This window comes from Chiloscyllium punctatum, chromosome 14 (genome assembly GCF_047496795.1).
Source record: "Chiloscyllium punctatum isolate Juve2018m chromosome 14, sChiPun1.3, whole genome shotgun sequence".
NCBI classification, from domain to species: Eukaryota; Metazoa; Chordata; class Chondrichthyes; order Orectolobiformes; family Hemiscylliidae; genus Chiloscyllium; species Chiloscyllium punctatum.
This window is the reverse complement of record NC_092752.1, coordinates 60293772-60315350: the sequence shown is the minus strand read 5'-3', so window position 1 is coordinate 60315350 and position 21579 is coordinate 60293772.

The following is a 21579-nucleotide window of genomic DNA, read 5'->3' as shown; positions in this document are numbered from 1 at the left end:
GACTTGCAGCATCTCCAGAGGGAGAGAGTACAGCCCCAATGGGCTGAATAGCCCCCAGCCCCTGTGCTGCGTGATACTGCCCCATAAACCGTGAACGATGAAGCTCATCTCAGGGCAGAGAAAGGGAGGAGCCAACCTCTCACCTCTCAATTGGCGCCGGCTTAATTAATGGCAGCTCCAGACCACTAGGAGGAGAGGCTGTGTGGTCCTGCAGCCAATGGGAGTGAATGAGGGGTGTGGCCAGCAAGACAACATCTGTCCATGAGCTGTGCAGGTGCAGTGTCACTGTTTGGGGGTGGGAGAGACAGCAGAGACTGGGACAGAGGCTGTGGGACCTGAATTACAAACACTCAGTAAATTAAAACCAAAAGAACTGCAGAAGATGTAAATCAGAAACAGCAACCAGGAGGTTCTGGAAAAGCTGAGCAGGTCTGGCAGGATCTGTGATGAGAAATCAGAGTTAAAGTTTCAGACCCAGTGTCCCTTTCTCAGGACAGATGTTTCTGAGAAAAAAAGTCAGTTTATGTGCAGAAGTTAGTGTGGGGGGAAGATAAAAGGAGTAAAGGATAGGTGGGGATAGAGTGAGAAAAACATTTGGATAAAGGAGTGGATAACGATCTGGCTGGGGGAGGGTGCTTAGCTGTTAGTGGCTAACCATAGGTAGTGCATAATGGCAGGATGTGAGTACAAGGCCTGGTGTGTGGGATGGGGGGCTACGACATGAGGTTGTTAACCTATGGTTAGTCACTAACTGTCTCCACTGTAAGCTGTTGCCCACCTATATCACTCCACGATTGGAGCTGCCAAGGACTCAAACCTTTGGAATATCCTCCCTAACTCCCTCTCTCCGCCTTAAAGATGTATCTAAAAATCGTTCTCTTTAATCAACGTTTCCATCATTCGTGAAGCGTTTTAGGAGATTTGTCAATGTGAAAGGCTCCATACAATGCAGGTAGTTGTTGTTATTGTCTGACATCAGGAGAAACAGGGCTGAGCCCTCTCTCTCTCTTTTTCCTAATGAACAGCAGCAAAAGCAGGAAGCACTGAGCATGCTCCAGCCCACAATGGGCCTCGGATTATGATGTCAGCGCAGGACCAATAAGAGTGGGGGAAAGGGGGCTAGAGGTGCTAGTTGGTCCTTCAACCAATCGGCGTGAATGAGGGGCAGGACAATACTCAACCACGTGATAAACTTCACTGACTGCACAGTGTTGTTGTGACCAAGGCATTTGAAATGTGTGAAGTTGAAGGGCAGGGGAAAGGAAAGACATATTGACCAGGAAGAGGAGGAAATTTTCATGGTATGGGATGAGAGGTTTTACAGAACTTAGTGCACATTGTAAAACACAAATTTGAAAATCCAAATTCTGCACCATTTTCCCTCCCTATAATGCATTTTGCACTCCCTGAAATATCAACTGTGTGTTTCTCTCTCCACAAATACCAGTGATCAGTGCCAAAGCCCCATTGCCTGTGGAGAAGGAGCTGTTTGACTTCGTTGTACAGCTGCAGTTCGTGTGGTGAAGGTGCTCCCACAATGTGGTTGGGTAAGAGCTGTTATAGATTATTCACTCAGTAACATTGAAGAGTTGACAATGTATGTGCAAATCAACAACAGTTTGTTTTTTTTTTATCATGTTTATAATTCCACAAATACTATTGAGAACTTCTGACATAAGGCCACAGATGGGGATATTAGGTCAGGTGGTCAAACGAATTGCCAAATAAGCAGGTTTTCAGGAATACCTTAAAGGAGGAAAGCAGGTCTGAGAGGGTTAGGGTGGGAATTCCAGAGTGTGTTGCCTTGGCAACAGTAGAAACTGCCAGACATGTGAAGTAATGAATAAATACATCGTTGGGAGTCTGAAAGAAAATGATTTGTTGGTCTCACAGGTTGTGTGGTGCAGGGAGACAGGGATGTTCCCCGCCAGGAATTACATCAAGGGCGAGAATTTTAAATTGTTGCTTGTTAATAGGAGCCTTTTGATGGATCAACAAGTTTTGGTCCAAGTGAGCACTTGGGCAGTAGGGTTTTAGATACTCTTGAGATTGCATGGAAGTTGAATGTGGGAGGCTGGCCAGGAGAGTGTTTGGATAATGAAGTCTGGAGATAACACAGGGATGGACGAGTGTTTCAGTAAATGAGCTGAGACTAGGGTGGAGTTGGGTGACGTCACTCATGTAGGGATCGTGCTTTTGGAGTTGGGCTGCTCCTCCTCCTCATCACTCCCCCTCCCCAAATCACAGATATTTATCCTTGTTCTACCTGTCTGTCTTTTCTGGTTATGTCCTTCTCTCCCATTCTGCTACAAACTAATATTTGACCCCACCGTTTATGCAATAACCTACTCCATCCCGACACTCCCTTTCCTTTCTGAATTCCTTAATTTGGTGTCACTTAAGGATCTCTCCTCGGTCCCTCCTGCTTCTCACCTACGCACTGCCAGGAGGTGACATCTTCCAAAAGCACCGTGTTAGGTTTCACATGTACACTGACAATGCCCAGCTCTCCCTCCCCATCATCCCTCTCCATTACTCAGTTATCAAACTGCTCATCACACTCCCACTACGCGATTGGCTGCAATTTCCTGCAACGGAACATTGTAATGGTTAAACCCATTGCCTTCAGTTGCTATTACAAATTACTTTCCCTTACTGCTGAGCCCCTCCCTCTCCCTGGGAACTGTCTGAGACAGAACCACACTCTTCGCAATATTGCTCTCGTATCTGACCCCAAGGTGACCTTTTGATCAGACATCTACACAATCACAAACACCAGGAATTCCAATCTCTTAAAATGTTGCTTGTCTCCACCTCACCACAGCTCCATTGCTGCTGAAACCCCTGACCCGTGTCGGTGTTGCCTTAAAGTTGACGAATCCAAAACAGAACCCGTGATTCCGTGACTAACCCAGAATCTGGTTCCAGACTCCCTCATGATGGGAAACATCCTCTCCGTATTTATCCTGTCACACTCCTTAAGAATCCTACATGTTACAACGAGACCACCTCTCATTCTTCCCAAATCCAGGGCGTACAGTCTCAACTTCTTCAGCCTTTTCTTAAAAGATAATCCCTGCAAACCAGGGATCATCCCAGTCAATCTTCTGAGAAATGCCTCTGATGAAATGACGTATTTCCTTAAATAAAGGGGCCAAAACTTCTGTTATTACTCCAGATGTGGTCTCATTCGCACTTTATAAAGTTCCTCTCAGGTATATACTCCAAATAACTCCCTTTAAACTTGCACAGATGTTAGAAATGCTCAGCAGGTCATGCAGCATCTGTGAAGAAAAATCGGTTAAAGTTTCGGGTCTGGTCACCCTTCCTCAGATACGTTAACTCTAATTTCTTTTCACAGATGCTACTAGACCTGCTGAGCTTTTCCAGAATCTTCTGTTTCTCTTCCTGGTTTACAGCATCTTCAGTTGTTTCGGTTTTCATATCCTTTAAACTTGCCATCTCTCTTCTAGAATTTGTCATTTCCACTTTTGGAAAAAAGATTCACATTTGTTTGGATTCCCCTACACTGGGGGAAAAAAAGAAACCATGACTACTCACCCTATCATTGCTCCTCATATATTTATAAAGTTCGATAAAGCCACCTAAAGTGTCCAGTGCTGCAGGGAAATAGCCTCAGCCTATTCAGCCTCTCCATATGGTTCAAATGTTCCAATACTGGCAACCAACTAACTTCAACTAACAACCCACACTGCACTGTCTGTTTGTCTGTCAACACTTCCCAGGAACTTGTCATTAAGAGATTGAGTCCTATTCTGGTAATATCTTTCTGAAATCAGGGAGACCACAATTGAATGCAGTATTCTAAAACTGGCCTCACCAATGCCCTACTCAGCCACAACGTGACCTCCTAACCCCTATACTCAGTGACAGAATCACTACAGTGTGGAAGCAGGCCTTTCGGCCCATGAGACCATACCGACCATCGGAACAGCATTCCACCCTAACTCTGTAACCTACCATTACCCAAAGCTAATCCAGCTAACCTGCATGTCTTTGGATTTGTGGGAGGAAATTAAGAGCACCCAGAGGAAACCCACGCAGACACACTGGGAGAATGTGCAAACACCACACAGACAGTGGAATCGAATCGAATGAGCACATTCCATTCAATGTTAGTGTCCCAAATGCCACGTTCAGCACCTGATCTCCCTGAAACTCTACTTTCGAAGAACTATGCAGTTGTTCTGAACCCTTCAGAGGAAATTAAGGTGAGGAGGAGAAAACAGTAACAGGGTTGAGTTTTAGATCTATAAAATAGCTCTCCATCTTCCCCCTCTGTTCCCCCTGTCTCCCCCCACTCTGTGCCCCGCCACTCTGTCGGCCTGTTCCCCTGACCCCTCTTCTTCCCCACCCCAACGTCTCTTCCCCCTTTGTTGGTCAGCTCCCCACCCACCCCCGTCTGTTCCCCCTTTCTGTCAGCCGCCTGCCCACCCCCCTTCATTCCCCCTGTCTGTTCCCCTCCTCTCTAATCCCACTTTCTGTCCCCACCCGTCTCTGCCACCCCTCTCTGTCCCTCCCTCACTCCCCACCCATTTCGGTTCCACCCAATGTCTGCCTCCCCTCCGTCCCAATCCCCTCGTTCTGTACCTCCCCCACTGCAGGGCAAATATCTTGTCTATTTACCCTCTCCATGCCCAGCCTGATTTTAAAAATCTCTTTCAGGTCACCATTCAGCCTCTGACACTCCAGGGAAAACAGCCTATTCAACCCTGGCAACATGCTATAATTTTTTTCTGATCTCTTTAAAGTTTAAGAACATCCATCTGATAGGAAGGAGAACAGAATTATATGGAATATTGATTCGGCAACTTTTGCAATGTCCTGTACAGCCGCAATATGACCTCCCAACCTCTATACTCAATGCTCTGACCAGTAAAGACAAGCAGACCAACTGCCGCCTTCACTATCCGATTTACTTGCTACTCTACTGTCAAGGAACTATGAACCTGCACTCCAAGGACTCTTTGTTTACCAGCACTCCCCAGGAACATACTATTAGCTGTATAAGTCCTGCTAAAGTTTGCTTTTCCAAAATGCAGCAGCTCGCATTTTTCTAAACTGAACTCCTCAGCCCATTCACCCATCTGATCCAGATCCTCTTGTACTCTGAGGTAATCTTTTTCACTGTCTACTACACCTCCAATTTTGGTGTCATCTGCAAACTTACTTACAATACCTCTTATGTTCACATCCAAATCATGGATATAAATGATGAAAAGTAGTGGATCCAGCACCGAGCCCTTGTGAGTCTCCACAAGTCACAGGCCTCCAGCCTGAAAAGCCCCCTCTGCCTTCTACCTTCGGGCCAGTTCTGTACTCCATGCGATCTAACCTTGCTGACCAGTCTCCCATGAGGAACCTTGTCAAACACATTAGTGAAGTCCATGTAGATCATGTCCATGCTCTGACCTCAGCAATCCTCTTTGTTACTTCTTCAAAAAAACGGAGTCAAATTCATTAGATATGATTTCCCATGCACAAAGCTGTTGTTAGTATCCAGGATTTAACTCTGTACATTGGGGTCTGCGTTGCCCAGTTATCGGTGTTAATATTCTGGATGAAGTTCAAGTACCCCAGCATTTTGTCAGTGACTCTGCATTGAGTCTTGTTAATGTCACCAACACAGGTGAGTTCCTTTTGAAAGGCAGTCCCTGTATCCCTTACCCACCAGGAAATAGTGTAAATGTCCTTACCTCTGGACGAGCAGGATCAGGCTCAGAGTTTAGGAACAGCATTTTTGAAGAGGTTGATTAGGAAACCTGCCCAAGCCACCTGGCCATACTGTCTCCAAGCAGTCCCTGCCTGAGCCTCCAAACAGAACCTTCCTGTAGTTTAACTCCTGTCAGACTCTCCCATTTCTCAGTTTGTCCAGGATCCCCTCCTGCTGCTGCACTGCTCCTGTCCCTCACTGACCTGTCCATCCCCCAGTGTCCTCCACATTTATTCATTGTTTACAATCCCATTGTCCCAGTCCTCCAGCCCTGCCCCCTCCACTCTATAGAGACTGCTCAGTTGTTGGCACTGCTGCCTCACAGCACCAGGTACCCGGGTTCGATTCCGGCCACGGGCGACTGTGTGGAGTTTGCGCATTCACCCCGTGTCTGAGTGGGTTTCCTCCGGGTGGTCCGATTTCCTCCCACAATCCAAAGATGTGCAGGGCAGGTGAATTGGCTATTCTAAATTGCCCATAGCATTCGTTACATTAGTTACGGGGAATGGGTCTTTGTAAGTTACTGTTTGGAGGGTCGGTATGGATTTGTTTGGCCGAAGGGCCTGTTTCCATACTGTAGGGATTCTGATATATTGGGCAGCAGCTGCTGTCAATCACCCGGACTCCTGTATGATTGGGAGCACGTGCTGTAGGAGGGGAGACCAGTGCACGGGCGCAGTGCTGACCAATTGTGGGAGTATGCACAGTATAGGTCAGTGTCTGGGAAGGAGGCTGTGGGTGTGAGGGATTAATCTATCATAAGCAGCTTCATCCCTCTGGGAGCAACACCCAGAGGAATGGCCCCTTTCTTGCTACCCTGACATGTGATCAGACTATCAGTGGTGCAGCGTTTTACAGAAAGTTATCAGAACTCTCCTGTGAAGATTCAGGGTTGTTATTGAAAGGGACAAGGATGGGCCTGCAGTTAGAATTCCAATTCGGCTCATTTTAGTAAGATGGGTCATGGCCAGAGTGTGCAGGAAACAGTGTATGCAGGATGGTTCTCATCAGGAGCTAGGAAACTGAATTCGAAGAGAGAGTGTGTGAGAAGTGGGTGTGGAGGAAAGGAGTGGGGGGATTGGTTTGGATTTTAGTTCACAGAAGAGAGAAATTGTGAGACTGAGGTTTAAAGCTTTGGGGGAACAAGGAAACTACAGTTTAATACTACAATTGTCTTATGAATTTCCATCCTGTATTAACAGTGGTAACTTGTGTGCTCTGTTGTATGGTACTGAAAGGGTGGATTTGTGGATGAGAAATTCAAATTGAACTTCATGTTCGGATCTGATAGTTACTTGATCCGTGCCGATCTGAATATCATTGGCCTTTTCATCTGGAAGGAAAGGTGTGCATTCTGTCCGTGGGCGAATATTTCAAATCTCAGTGTGACTGCAAAAGTACTGAGACACAGCCAAGTCCATGTCAGCATGGTGAGTGTGGAGAGAGATTTCATTTGCTTTTGAAAGTCTGAAAAATCATGGCACATTTCCCAGGAACAATGAAGCCACAACTTTGCTTTGTAGAAGGACAAGTCTTTAATTAACCATACAACCAGAAAGACACAAGGATACCTGCACCATGGGCAACACTATGAAAACGGGATTGTTGTAAAGGAGTTCATTCTCGATCATGGATTGTAATCCATTGGCATTGTCCCGTCGGTTCCAGCCCCGCGGGGAAACACTGGGAATATGAGGAATGCAGTGTGTGTTTCAGTTATTAAACTGTAGAATGTGCAGAACAATTTACAAGGATGTTGCCAGGGCTCAGGGGTCTGAGTTTTAGGGAGAGGTTGGACAAGTGAGGAGTTTATGTTTAGAGCAGAGGAAACTGAGGGGGTACTTTTCTAGAAGTGTATAAGACCATGAGAGGCATGGATAAGGTGAATGCACTCAGTCTTTTTCCCAGGAACTCGAGGATTGGACGGCTTGATTGGATCAGTTTAAGGTTAGAGGAGAAAAAATAAAAGGGAAGCTGAGGGGCAACTGTTTTACACAGAGGGTGGAATGTATATGGAATGAGCTGCCAGTGGATGTGGTTCAGGCAGAAACACTCACAACAGGTAAAAGACATTTGGTCAAATACATGGATATGAAAGGGTCAGAAGCAAATGGGCCAAGTGCAGGGAAATGGGGTTAGCGTGGATGAACATTCTGGTCGGCATGGGCCAGTTTGGGCCAAAGGGCCTGCCTCTGCTGCAGGATTCTATAACTCGAAGTGCATTTGCTATTTCTCCCACTACCTCTGTTGGTATCCTGGGATGTATTCCATCAGGGCAATGAGACTTGTTTACCTTTAGCTCCATTAGCTTGCCCAGCTCTAACTCTTTCACGATAATGGTTATTATCTAGGTCCTCACCTTCCTCAGTCTCCTTATCAATTACTGGCATGTTCTTCATATCCTCCACTATGAAGACTGACTGCTGTGTACTCATATTCCTGAACCCTGCCGGATAGGAATAACCAGGCACAGAAATCTGAGAGGTCTTCTTTGAGTCTTTATTGATGAAACATGGCAGTAACATGGATAGTATACATGCAAAACACCTCCAGGCAGCATCAGGTAACTCCCCGCCTGTCCGATGTACAGCTCCCATTCTTATAACTTTGTGGTTTGGGACTTTGAATAGAGACTGTCTCTCCGTATTCTCTCCTTGGCAACGGCAGTTAGAATGTCTATTTCAGTTCAGCACTTTGTGGTTAAACCACACACCCCTCCCCCACGCCCCCGTGGCTCACTCAAGTATGTGACAGGTGCTTCAGTTTCAGTGGGGTATCTATCAGGATTCTGATATGGAGGAGCCGGTGGTGGGGTGGACAAAGTTTAAAAAGCACACATCACCAGGTTATAGTCCAACAGGTTTATTTGGAAGTACAAGCTTTTGGAGTGTTTTGTGATTTTTAATTTGATCAGGATTATCTCTATGGTAACAGTTAAGTACTTCAGCAATTACAGAGGCCATATGTTCCACACACAATAGGTTCCCCTCTAGCAGTGTAAACTGATATTCTGGCCCTGGGGATAGCTACTCATCACTTTTCTCCCCCAATCCCATCTCACTTTCTGTTGATCTTTAAAGTTTTTCTCAGCTCCTAGTTTCTCCTTGGTCTTTGCCAATCTGTATGCATTCTATTTCAGTTTGATAAACTCCCTTATTTCCTCAGCCACCCACAGCAGATTACTCCTCTTCCGACAGTCCTTCCTTTTCACTGATATATACTTTTGCTGAGCACTTCAAAAAATTGCTTTGATATTCCCCCAATGTGCATCAACTTTCCCACCATAAAGTCTTTGTTTCCAGTCTACATTAGCCAACTCCTGCCTCATCCTATTGTCTCCTTTTGTTTAAGCACTGGATCTTGGGAGTGGATTTAATCTTCCAGCTTTCCATCTGTGTTCTAAGTTCAACCAGACTTCTCAGAAGTCTTTTATCAGATTACGAGGGGAGGCGATGTTTCCTGGGAGTTTTGGTTTTCATTGTCCGTGACCTTGGCTTTGTAATAAAGTACAGGATAGATATTCACAACAGCGTACTCTGGACACTGCGAATGTACGACACAATCTAAAACCATAAATCACTGTCTCCTCTCAGTTTAAAATTCCAAAATCATTATCTCCTACGCACTTCCTCACTATCTAAGCTTGGAATGCTAATCCACCTGACTATCTGTCATTTTCCGAAAATCTCCTTTGGTCGAGTTGGTGATTTTTGGATTCAGCTTTCCAGTTATTACCGTAAGAAGATAAGCACTGGGCACAGGAGAACCAGCCCCACCATTTAATACGGTAATGATTGAGCTCACATCGGTCTCAGCTGGATTTTACCGCCTGCTCTCCCTCATCCTTCAACCCATTGTAAATTCAACATCTGTATCTCTTCATTAAATTGGCTCATTGTCCTGGCATCCACCACATTTTCAATAGGGAATTCCACAGATTCACAACACATCGAGACAAGTACGTTCTTCCTCATGAGAATAGAATAGAGTCCCGACAGTGCAGAAACAGGATATCATTGAGTCCACACTAACCTGTGATGAGCATCCTATTCAGATCCACTCGTTCCTTTTAACATTGCATTTCCCATGGCTAATTGTCTCACCTGCACGTGCATGGACACTATCAGCAATTTAGCATGGGCAATCCATCTAACCTGCATATCTTTGGACTGTGTGAGGAAACTGGTAAACTGCACGGAACCATGCAAACATGGGGAGAATGTGTAAACTCCACACAGTCGCCTAAGGTCTCTGACGCTGTGAGGTAGCAGTGCTAGCCACTGAGCACCTCTGCTTAAAACCAACTGCACCTTATTAACCTCCCTATCCCCCAATTGGCTGAATCTGTGTTCCTTACGTCAGTAATCAGGTTGTCCAAGCGGATGTCTCAGTAAATCCCAGTGACAGCCCACATGTCCCGTGTGTCTGAATGGGAATCCGATACACAACATCCTCCATCCCACACCTTTCATTCACGTTCCAGAGACAGGGCTGCAGTGGCTGCATGAGGACTGCAACTCCCAAATTCCGAGGCAGAGACCACACGACGGGAAACCTGGCACTGCACAAGTACAGAATGTGGGTGAGTTTTGGAGCATGTGCTTTGGGGTAACTAGTGGAAAGTATTTCACACTGTGATTGTCTGGAGGATGAACATATTTGCTTGTAGTATTGATCTGTTTGAGGGTCAAAGTGTCACCACACCCTCATGGGACCAAGTTCCATCCCCAACTTGTCATAACACTGGAATCTACCAAAGGGAAACAGAGGATGTGACCCATTCTCCCAGACCGAAGGTTCCTGTTCTGTCCAGGATCTGACATCTCCCTTTCTGTTTCCTTTTGTTTCATTCTGCTGTTACCTTATTGACTTGCAGCAACTGAAGGGAAAGGAAGTGAATCCAGAAAGGGTGCAGAGTCGAACCAGGGACAGGAAGTGGTGGCATAGACCTGTTTATCAACAACTCCATGAGAATGTGGAGGGTGTACATTAAGGGGTAGTAGAGTCAGAATGGTGAGAGAGTGTAAGTGGGCTGGAGGGTTACAGCTTTGGGGGAAGAAAGGGGCAAAAGATATTCCAGAGAAACTAGAATTGTCTGTTCTGAATTTCTAATCTGTACATATTCCTTTATACAGGGTGCTAGATAGAGAAGATTTGCAGACTGAAATCTTAAAATCATGTGCAGATTGTGATTAGGTTACCCAGCATTTGAAGAACCAAAGACAGAGAATCACTCGGCCAAAATCCTGCAACACTCTCCCTCCCAGCATTGTCGTTCTATCTGCGCCAAACGGACTGTGAATGGTTCAAGACAGCAGCTCACTACCATCTTCTCAAGGGTAACGAGAGATGGGGAATAAATGCTGGCTGAGACCGTGATGCCCATATCCTGGAAACGGTTTCTATCTCTAGTTGCTGAAACCCAATTGATGTTACTGCAGGATGATGAGGGATGCTGAGTGCATTCTCCAGGAGGCAGCACTATCACATTACCCCTGCCTACACCCACACAGTAACACAACAACGCCACTGGAACAAAAGGCAGTGAAGCCAAAGGAGGACTTAGATATCTTTCTTTGAGGTAAAGTCATGAAAGGGGATTGGAACACAGCAGGAACAGGAGGTTGAGCTGCATGGTTAGCTGTTTCCCCTAGAATGGTGGAGCAGGATTGAAAGGTCGAATGGCCTCCTGCTGCTATCTCCCAGATATGTATATAGCCATGGAGCCCGGGTAGGAAGAAGTGGGCAGGGATTCTCCAGGAGATTGCACTTTCGCATCAGTTTTCAGTGAGGGATGGTTTGGTGGATTTTATTTAACACTTGTCTTGAACACAAGGTTTGTGAATTTGGTTTTTAAAATATTGTAGCTATTTATTCCACAATAAATAAAACTAAAAGAAAAGAAATGAAACTATCTGAATATAACAGTTTTTAAAAATTTCAAACGCCCTGTAAAACAAAATTTTGTCTATTCCCGGACACCATCACTTTCCAGTTACTCAAACTCCAGGGAAATATTCCCTCCCTGTCGGAACCTTTGGTTTGATTTAACTGCTTTTCCGTTCTCCTTCTGTGAGCAGTGAAGTGTTCTTTTTTCCCCCATTTCTCCTAACCAGACATGTTATCACACACAGCTGAGCAACCTTCCCACGTTCATCATTACACTATTTTGGGTTTTTGTTCATATATAATCATCAGCTGGAAACCACCCGTGTAACCAATTGAAAATTTACCATCAAAGCACATTACGGGCAAAGCAAACCATTACAAATGACAGAGTGGGAAGGGACCAAATCAAAGTAGAGTTAGGGGTGAGGGGGCAGCAGTGGAGATAACGCACTGCGATGCCCACCTCTATCTAAAGGCATCAAGAACATTGATACATAGCACATGCTCCTTCTCCAAGGACACCCTGCTTTATCCTCAATCATAGAATAGAATCCCAACAGTGTGGCAGGAGAGCATTGGCCCATCAAACCCCACCGCCTATCCAAAGAGCATCCCACCTGGAGCACTCCATCTAACACTACATTTCTCATGACTGATCCACTGAGTCTGCACAATCCTGGACACTGTGGACAATTTCACACAACTGATCCACCTAACCCACAAATCTTTGAACTGTGGGGGGAAACCAGAGCACCTGGAGGGGGCCCACACGATCATAGGGGAATGTGCAAACTCCACACAGGCTGTTGACCAAGGCTGGACTCCAACCTTGTACCTGGTGCTGTGAAGCAGCCGTGCTACAGTCACAATTTAAATCAAAACAGATGGTGCCTGCGCATTGTCACATTGCTGTTTATTGGAGACTTACTGCCAAGAGAGACATCCTGAGATTCAGAAAGAGACAATATAAATTCCGTCAACTCCAGCCGAGTTAATGTGATTAACAACATCAATACTCCAACAGTGTCATCAGACCTCGTACCTAATCTATCATTTCCGATTTTCAACCCATGGGAAGTTTGTTACCAGCTTCATTATCAGCCATAATGCTCTGACCACTTTGACGGAGCCAGTGCAAGTCAGTTCTAATCGTTATCAATAGATTGAAACTAAACAGGATGCCCCACAACAGCAAGTGCTCCGACACTCAATGCCTGTAAGTCAAGGTCATTTTCCTAAAACCACTCACGTCTGGCAATACCATTGAAGATATTTTATACAGGTACCTTTCAGTCTCAATTTCCCGTTCCAGTCCATGAAGCAATCAGTAACATGCACCAGTGAATTGAATTCTAACAGCAGCATTGCCCTGACAGGAGAGATTGAGGAGCTTGAAGCTGTCTTCTCTGGAGTATCTAAACATGCAACACTTCAAAGGAACAAAAATCTTCAAGAGCTCGAGAGGATAGATACAGGAAGGATGTGCTCCTAGACTGGTGTTCCTGGAATAAAATAAACACTAACTACGGTATCTTTAACCAGCATCCCCTTTAGCTGCATAAATGTTTAAGATTTATTTGCTGCTCTAATTACACTCACAGTTTTAACTGCTGTAATGTTGATGACTATGCAAATGTATAAAATATAATTTAATCCATCCCAAAACCTCTCTGTACCTGTGTCTCACTTGTGTTTACCGAGACACTCATTCAAACTGACCTCTTTACAAACCCTGCCCTTATATTTCCTCAGAGGGCTCAGAATGAAATATTCACTGAGTTGTTCCTGGGCAAAAGGAGGCTGATTAGCTCATCAGCTCTGCAAAGGATCACCTCACCTCACCTTCTTCTCCCTTAACCCCATAAACCTTCCCATTCATTCTCTTCCAATAACACCGGCGAGTTCACAACAACCCACAGCGATTGGATTTGTTTTGTTTCTTCATGGGATCATGGCATCACTTGCTGGGGCAGCATTTGTCATCCATTCTAACTGCCCAAGAGATGGTTCAGAGTCAACCACGTTATTCAATGTCTGGATTCACATGTAGGCTGGACCAGGTCAGAATTAACAGTTTCTCAGACCCAGTGACATGAAGAGTTGATTTCTGACCTATTATCTTATTTCTGAAATGATAATGAATAATTTTTGCAGTTGAATTAAAAGTGAAAGACCAAAATGTGTTTTATTCTGATTGAGCACATCCTCCTATTTTCTAAGTTGTTATTGACAGTCTCATTCCCCCCGCACCAGAACCTGTTCCAGAGAGTATTATAGAAAAGGCAGAATGGTCAGCTGCAGCTGGTCACCTGACTGGTCACTGGACCCAAAGGTTCACTCTCCACAGATGCTGACAGATCTGTTGATTTTTTTTTCCAGCAATTTCTGTTTTTGTTCCTGATTTCCCAGCATTTGCAGATGTTTCATTTTTGAATATTCATCTTGTCTGTTGCAGAGGAGTTTATTGATTAGTTTGGAGAGTTTTGAACATTGCAACTTAGGCCACAAATCAGCCATGATCTGTTGAATGGCAGAGCAGGGTTTAAAGGCTGAATGGCTTCCTCCTGTTCAAATGAAAGTTATCCATCCGCAGCTTGTGGTAACATTTCCCCTCACTGCTCACTTCACCTCCATGTCTAACACACTGTTACTGACTGAACAAACCTCCTGTGTTTGAACTAAACCTGCTCATGTTCAGTGACTCCCTCTCCTGCCACCCGGATTTAACTCTCATCATGGAATTCTGTCTTGTGTTACTGCGGGAATGCCCACAAGGTCTAATTCTGGAGGGTCTGTATCCCCGGGATCCAAAAATCCCGTTTATTTCCTTCTTCCTGTTTCATTCTGGCGTTGAACTCTCGGTTTCAATCCATTCTCCTGTCATGCTCTTCAACATGCCCATGTGGGTGGACTAGAGGCAGCTGGCACCTGAGATTGTGGGGGGAGGCAGATTCAATCATGGATTTGGGAAAACACTCAGACAATGACACATCCATCTGATTCTTGACTCAGACAGATAGGCAGAAAGAAAGATGCACATTTAGATAGCACCTTTGATGACCTGGGGCAATGAAACATGCTTCCAACCCAATGATTTCAACCTCAAATCTCTGAAAACACAGACACTAAGCTTCCTACTTGTACCAGGTTGTCTCTCAGCCTCCTGTTTTCTTAAGAAAATAGTTTTAAGCTGTTAAGCCTTTCCTGGTGATTATAACTTCTGTGTTTCTGTCAGACTTATGACTGAGCCTTTATTTTCCTCTTCCTTGTGCGTGACGCTAGTACCAGAAACAGTTCCTGACTTGTGAGGGGTTTTGGTTGGAGTATTTATATTTACATATTCATTCCCACCCTCACATATAGTGTGAAATTGATGCAAAACAGAAGGAAAGGATTGAGTGAGCACGCATCGAAACACAAAAGGCAGCATGTGTACCTGAGTTGAATGAACCTGGTCTTAGGAAAATATGACAACAATCACAACTGGTTAGAATTACACAGTCCCTTAGGCGCACAAAGAGACTATTCGGTCCATCGAGTCTGCAATGACCTGCTCTCCCACCCTACGTCCATAACCCCACATTTAGCATGGCTAACCCAACCCACCGAACCGACACACTACAGGCCACGTTAGCACGGCCAATCCATCAAACCTGCACATCTGTGGGAGGGTCACATATTATGTCTAAGTGCTCAGGATTGTGGGTGAAGGCTCACAAATACTTGACCCTGACGCAAATCCTCTTTTTTTTCAAAATAAAATCTGGGGGAAACTGCAGCCAGAAAGATTTCCAATTATCTCATGAGGAAGAGAATTCAAAACTCGTGCCACTGACCCAGGGGGCGCAGTGAAGTCACAGAGGTCTGGGAACCATCAGAAATGTAACAAGTTGTGAGCAAGGTGGGAGTGAGACAAGGACAAAAAGACAGTCTGTCACACGGGGGAAGGCAGGAGAGATTAAATTGCAGAAATAGTAGTCCCTCAAGGCTATGGGGAATGGAGTTAGGGCTGGGAAAGAAACCAGGAAACAAGGTGAGCAGCTGTCAAACAAATACATTGACAAAAACAGATTATAACAACATTGAGGGCAGAGTACATAGTCTGAAATTGTTGCTCTCGTTGGTGAGTACAGAATGCTGTAAAGCATGGGTCATTCTATTACAGCCAACACTTGCAGGATAGGCCAAGTGGCCTCGATCTGTGCTGTAACTTTCTGATAAATTTATTCTGACATTTGGAATTCAGGTCGGATGATGTTCATAAATTCTCAAATTGGACTTGAGTTTAATATTCTGGAGAAATATTAAATAAATCACAATGATCCCATTCTGCAGACTTTAGTCCGCAGCCCTGCATGTTCCAGCATCTCAGTTACATCCGTGTCCTTTTTTTCTAATGTTATGCTGGTTACTGCTTCTGCCACCCCATCAATGAGTTCTTGCTCCTCACCATCTCCGAGTGAAATGAATTCTCCCCTCCTCTTCTTTCTGGGAATTAGTTTCAATCTAAATCCTCCAGTTTCTGACCCCTCAGTTAATGAATAGCTCCTTCCTATCCACTCGATCTGGATTCCTCAGCATTTTATCACTTCAATTAAATCTCAGTTCATCCTCCTCGGAAACCATCCCAGGCCTATCCAACCTTTCCTCAGAGCAGAAATTTTCCAATTGTAGAAACATTCTGATCAATCTCCTCTGTACCCTCTCTGGTGTGATCACATCATCCCTGGAATGTGCGGATCAGAAATGTGTGCAGTACTTTAACTGCAGTCAAACAAGTGTTCCTGACATTTCCCGTGTCACCTACGTGTTCTTGTGGTTGTCACTCACACAAGAAGTGTCCTGGTTTTCCCACGTGGAACTGGATGTGCACTCCATGGGGCTGGGATTCCCTACCATGTGTTTATTTGTTAACTAATCCTAAATTAACTTCAGATTAAAACAACAATATCAGCTACCCACCAATCAACTTAAACTCAAGTCACCTTACTTTTAAAATCTATTTAAAATTATTACTATCTAAACACAACAGGCTTTAAGTTGCTGATCAAGTATTCAGATGTCTCCACTGTTACAATCACTTGAAGATTATCTTTACATTCAGCTACATTTGGTGAATTGAACACTGATTGTAAATATATGAATGTCAAATGGACTTGAGTTTTATGGTAATTCATCCAGTCTGACATTCTTGTTGGTTAATATCTTGAAGAGAACTGTCCTCAGAACTCAAGCTGCGCTCTGACTTCATTCACAACTGGTTGTGGCTGAACTGCAGATCTAAGATCTGTTCTGTTGTTTCCCGGATTGCTTCACTCTGTCTATCACTGCTGCTTATTCTGTTTGGAACACAAGTAGTCCTCTTTGGTAACTTCAAGTTAGCACCTCATTTTTTGGTATTCATGCTGCTGTTACTGGCATGCTCTCCTGAATTCTCTCAGTTGAATGAGGATTGATCATCTGGTTTGATGGTAAGAGGCAATTTGGGGAATATGCTGGGCCGTGATTCTGTAAGTTTTGTTGAAGTACAATTCCACTGCTGTTGGTGGAAGGAAAGGGCTAAATTCTTGCACTGTAAGCAGTATATGTAAGAAGCTACATGCAGTATCATGAGCACTGATAGGCCAAGAAATGAAATGCGAACATCACTGTACAATGATGCAGGATCACAACTGCAGCAAGGGGAGATTAAGAGCCAACTTGACATAGGAGTAGAGAAAGAAGCAGCTGATCAGATTGTCTCATTCATAGTCACAAAGAGACTCTGAGATTATTGTACTGTTGGAGGTGAGGATGGAGGAGGTTGGGGAGATGGAGAGTCCTTCTACAGAAACTAATCTGCCTGAGAGTTATGGGATCGACATGATTGCCATGCATTTAATAGAAAGCTAATTGAAACTGTTTTTATCCCCAAAGCATAACAAGACAATAGAAACAAACCGCAGAATACATGGTTCAGAGATGGGTGTCAATAGCCCATCAACATCCAACTCCTGCAATTATTCAACAAACGTATGTGTGATTACCCTGTTCTGATGAACCAGAAAACCGCTGTTCACTCTGTGTAGATGGACAGTGATGTGGGGAAGTATTGGCCTAGTGGTATTGTCACTAGACAGTTAATCCAAAGCCCCAGATAAAGTTCTGAAGACCTGGGTTCAAAGCCTGCTGCAGCACTTGGGGGAATTTCAATTCAATAAAAAAAGCTCTGGGTGACCATTAATCGATTATCAGAAAAACCCATCTGGTTCAGGAATGCCCTTTCAGGAAGGAAGCTACTATCCTTCCCTGGTCTGGCCTACATTGTGAATTCAGACCCACAGCAATGTGGTTGACTCTTACCTGCCCTCTGGTTAATTAGGGATGGGCAGTAAATGCTGCCGGGCCAGCGATACCCTCATCCTGTGAATGAATAAAGGAAAATAAAAGTCTCGACCCAGTGTGAATCTGTCCATGTTCAGCAATGTTGTGAACATTTCCAAAGCTAAGTTCTCTATATGCAAAACCTTATGAACTGCCAAAACTATTGTTCATTACTTGGTGTGAACAAGAGAGAAAAAAATCCTTCAACTTGTGTTTATGAGTAAATTCACTGGTATCCAAGCAGGATGGATGCCTGAGTGAATCCCTCCGCCGCCCCCATCACCCCCCCCCACCCCGCCACACACACACACACACACACACAGCAGGTGAACAGCTTCTCCCTAGTCTGACTGATTTGGCCAGTGTCCAGGTGGGATGGCTAAAGAATTCCCTTCTGGTATTCCTCACATTTCCAGAGTCTGTCCCTAGTCTGGCTGCACTGGTGTTTTGCCATTTCAGATAAACGCTGAAAGACTGTTACACACACCGTTAGCATCCCCCACACCCACCCCCCACCACCCCCAGAACCCAGTATAAAGCAGTAAACATTATCTCCTGCTGTGGAGGAACAGCCTGTATTGGTCTGAGTAGGAACACTGAGCAGATTTACCTCAATGACAATTTAATTGGTGACCAGAGCAAGTTAAGCAAGTCCAAATAAAATGCATTATAGCACAGAAAGAAGCCCATCAAATCCAAGCTGGCTCTCTGTAGCGAATCCAACATTCTCATTCCCCATCCGTCCCCTAAAATCTTCGATTTTATTTCCATCAGATCTGATCTACTTGTTTTGTTTTATCAATCATTGACCTTGTCTACTTGCACCACCGTAATAGGCAGCATATTCTGCATATTTCCAGCCAATACAGTCAGCAGAAACACTTGCTCATCTCCCACTGTCTCAAAACCTTACATCTAGTCTTAATTCTTGTGCCATCACCTATCAAATATAGATATTTTTGTCTGCTATATCTAGGTCTGTTATAATCTTATACAGCTTTATCAAAAATATATTTAACTTGTTTACTTCAAAGAAAATAGGAATCTCTTCAAATCAATCCAGTGACTGCATTTTCTTCATCAGTGAACCACTCCAGTAAGTCTGTACTCCACACTCTGAAGATCACTTATATCCTTCCTTGTTAATGTCTGTTTTGTTCCACAAATCCAGACGACACAAGTTTTCTGTACAACAGCAGTAGCTTTATTATCGGACAGCAGGCAAGAGTTTCAAAGCATCTCTAAAGTAGCCGATTGTTTACTTGTACAGACTCATCTTCACAAATCTCTGCCTTACCCACAGAGACAGTATATTTAATAAGAATTAGACAAAGGCATATCAGTCACGTGGGCGATTGCCATTACATAGTTTAAAGCTGGTAATTAAGAATTTACAAAGCTTGATGAATGCCAATGTCCTGTGATAATGTGTGATGGATTACAGAAACTGATTATCGTATTGTTTATGATGATGTGTTGACGGGAAGAGATTAAGGCAGAATGGTTCTTCCTTCAGTAAATGGGGGATTCACTTACCTATGCTAATATGGAGGGGAAGTAAGACAATGGGAGCAGGAGGCAGTTTAACAGGGTTGTGCCCAGGGCTCTCAGTCTTGTCTGGAAAGGGCAAATTGCTCTATCTGGGGTTATGGTGGAATCCACATGTGTGGCTCCAAGAGGTTCTATTTCGAAGATACGGTCTGCCTCACCCCTACTGAGGTGTTCACTCTGTATTGGAAGAGTACAGGCCTTGTACTCTTACAATACGGCAATAAAACCTTTGTCAGGAGAATGTTTAACCCTTGAGTCGCCAATGCATCTTGAAAGAGAAGCAAAGTATGTAACAGGCCCCTCTGTCGTATTTTAACTTCCTCATCCTGACCAGGAATCTGTTGACCACAATTGGATGCAATGATTGACTGTGACCTAACTAGAACTTTGTCAATGGTCAGCATCTTTTCCATGAGTATGTTATCATTCCCTCAATTAATGAAGCCCAGGATCCTTTACGTTTACTCAAAACACTTTATGTTCTCTCTCCTTTAAGGATTTGTACACATTGTCCCGCATTCCTGCAGTCCTGCTCTCTCTGTCTGTGCCATTCAAATATATATTCCCTTTCTACATTGCTTCTCTCAAAATGCATCAACTTACTGTGTGTTCTAAAGAAGAGACATATTATACTCAAAATATTATCTCTCGCTCCACACATTCCCCACCCCCCACCCCCCCGGAAGAAAGAACAGGACAGTACCGGAATGATCGGCCCACCATATCTGTGTGGATCATGATGCCATTCCAAACTGATTCCATCTGCCTGTATATGATCCATATCCCTGCCAACCCATACCTGCTTATCTGTCTGTCCAAATGCCTCTTAAACATTGTGATTGTTTCTCCTTTTACCATCTCTCAGGCAAGTACATTCTAGTCACTGACCACCTTCTGCATAAGAAACTTGTCTGACACAACTCCCTTTTAACTTGCACAGATGCTATTGGAAATGCTCAGCAGGTCATGCAGCATCTGTGAAAAAAAATCTGTTAATGTTTCGGGTCCGGTCCCCCTTCCTCAGAAATGTTAACTAATTTCTCTTCACAGATGCTGCGAGAACTGCTGAGGTTTTTCAGAAACTTCTGTTTTTCTTCCTGGTTTACAACATCTGCCGTTCTTTCGGTTTTCATTTCCTTTAAACTTGCCCCCTCTCCCCTTAAATCTATGGCCTGTGAATTGGGACTTTCCACTTGGAAAAAGATTCAGATTATTCACTCTGTGCCTCTTGGATCACTCCACAGCCACTGACTTTTCAAAGACAACCTTCCGAGATTTTCCAAATTCTCCCAATCCAGGCAACATCCTGGTAAACCCATTTCCACCCTCTCCAAAGCCTCCACATCCTCCTTATAATGCGGTGCCCAACACAGCCCACAATACCCCAAAGGTGGCCTAATGACAGTTTTATATTCAGTCGCCTGACAGAAGAAGGCAAGCCTGCCATCCACCTCCTTCACCACTTTCAGGGAGCTGTGAACTTGCACCTGAAGATCCCTCTACATATCAATGCTGCTCAGGGCACTTCCTTTTAGTGTATACATTCCTCTTACAATGAGCTGCCCAAAACACATCACGTCACACTTGTCTGAATTAAAATCTAACTGCAATTTCTCTGCATAACCTTCCAACTGATCTCGTCCTTGATGTTTCCTTTGACAACATTCTTCACGATTCACAACTTCTTCACTTTGTGCCATCTACAAATTTGCTAATTAAATCGTTTACATTTTCAGGCTAATCATTTCTATGTATTACAAACAACAAATGTCCCAGCTCTGACCCTTGTGGAACAGAGGCACTGGTCACAGACCTCCAGCCACCAACATACCCCTGCATAACTGTTACTGGGAGAAATATCAATGAGGAGCCTTGAGTTCTGTGCTGAGCAGCACGACCAATGTTTATTCAGAGCCCCTTACTAATGCAGGATGGAAGAGGTCCCTCTCTGGAATTCTGTGGCTCCCCCAGCCAAGTCCAGCATTTGGATGTGTTTCTTTCATACGTTACACTAATATTTCCCCGCTGACCAGATCTCCTGG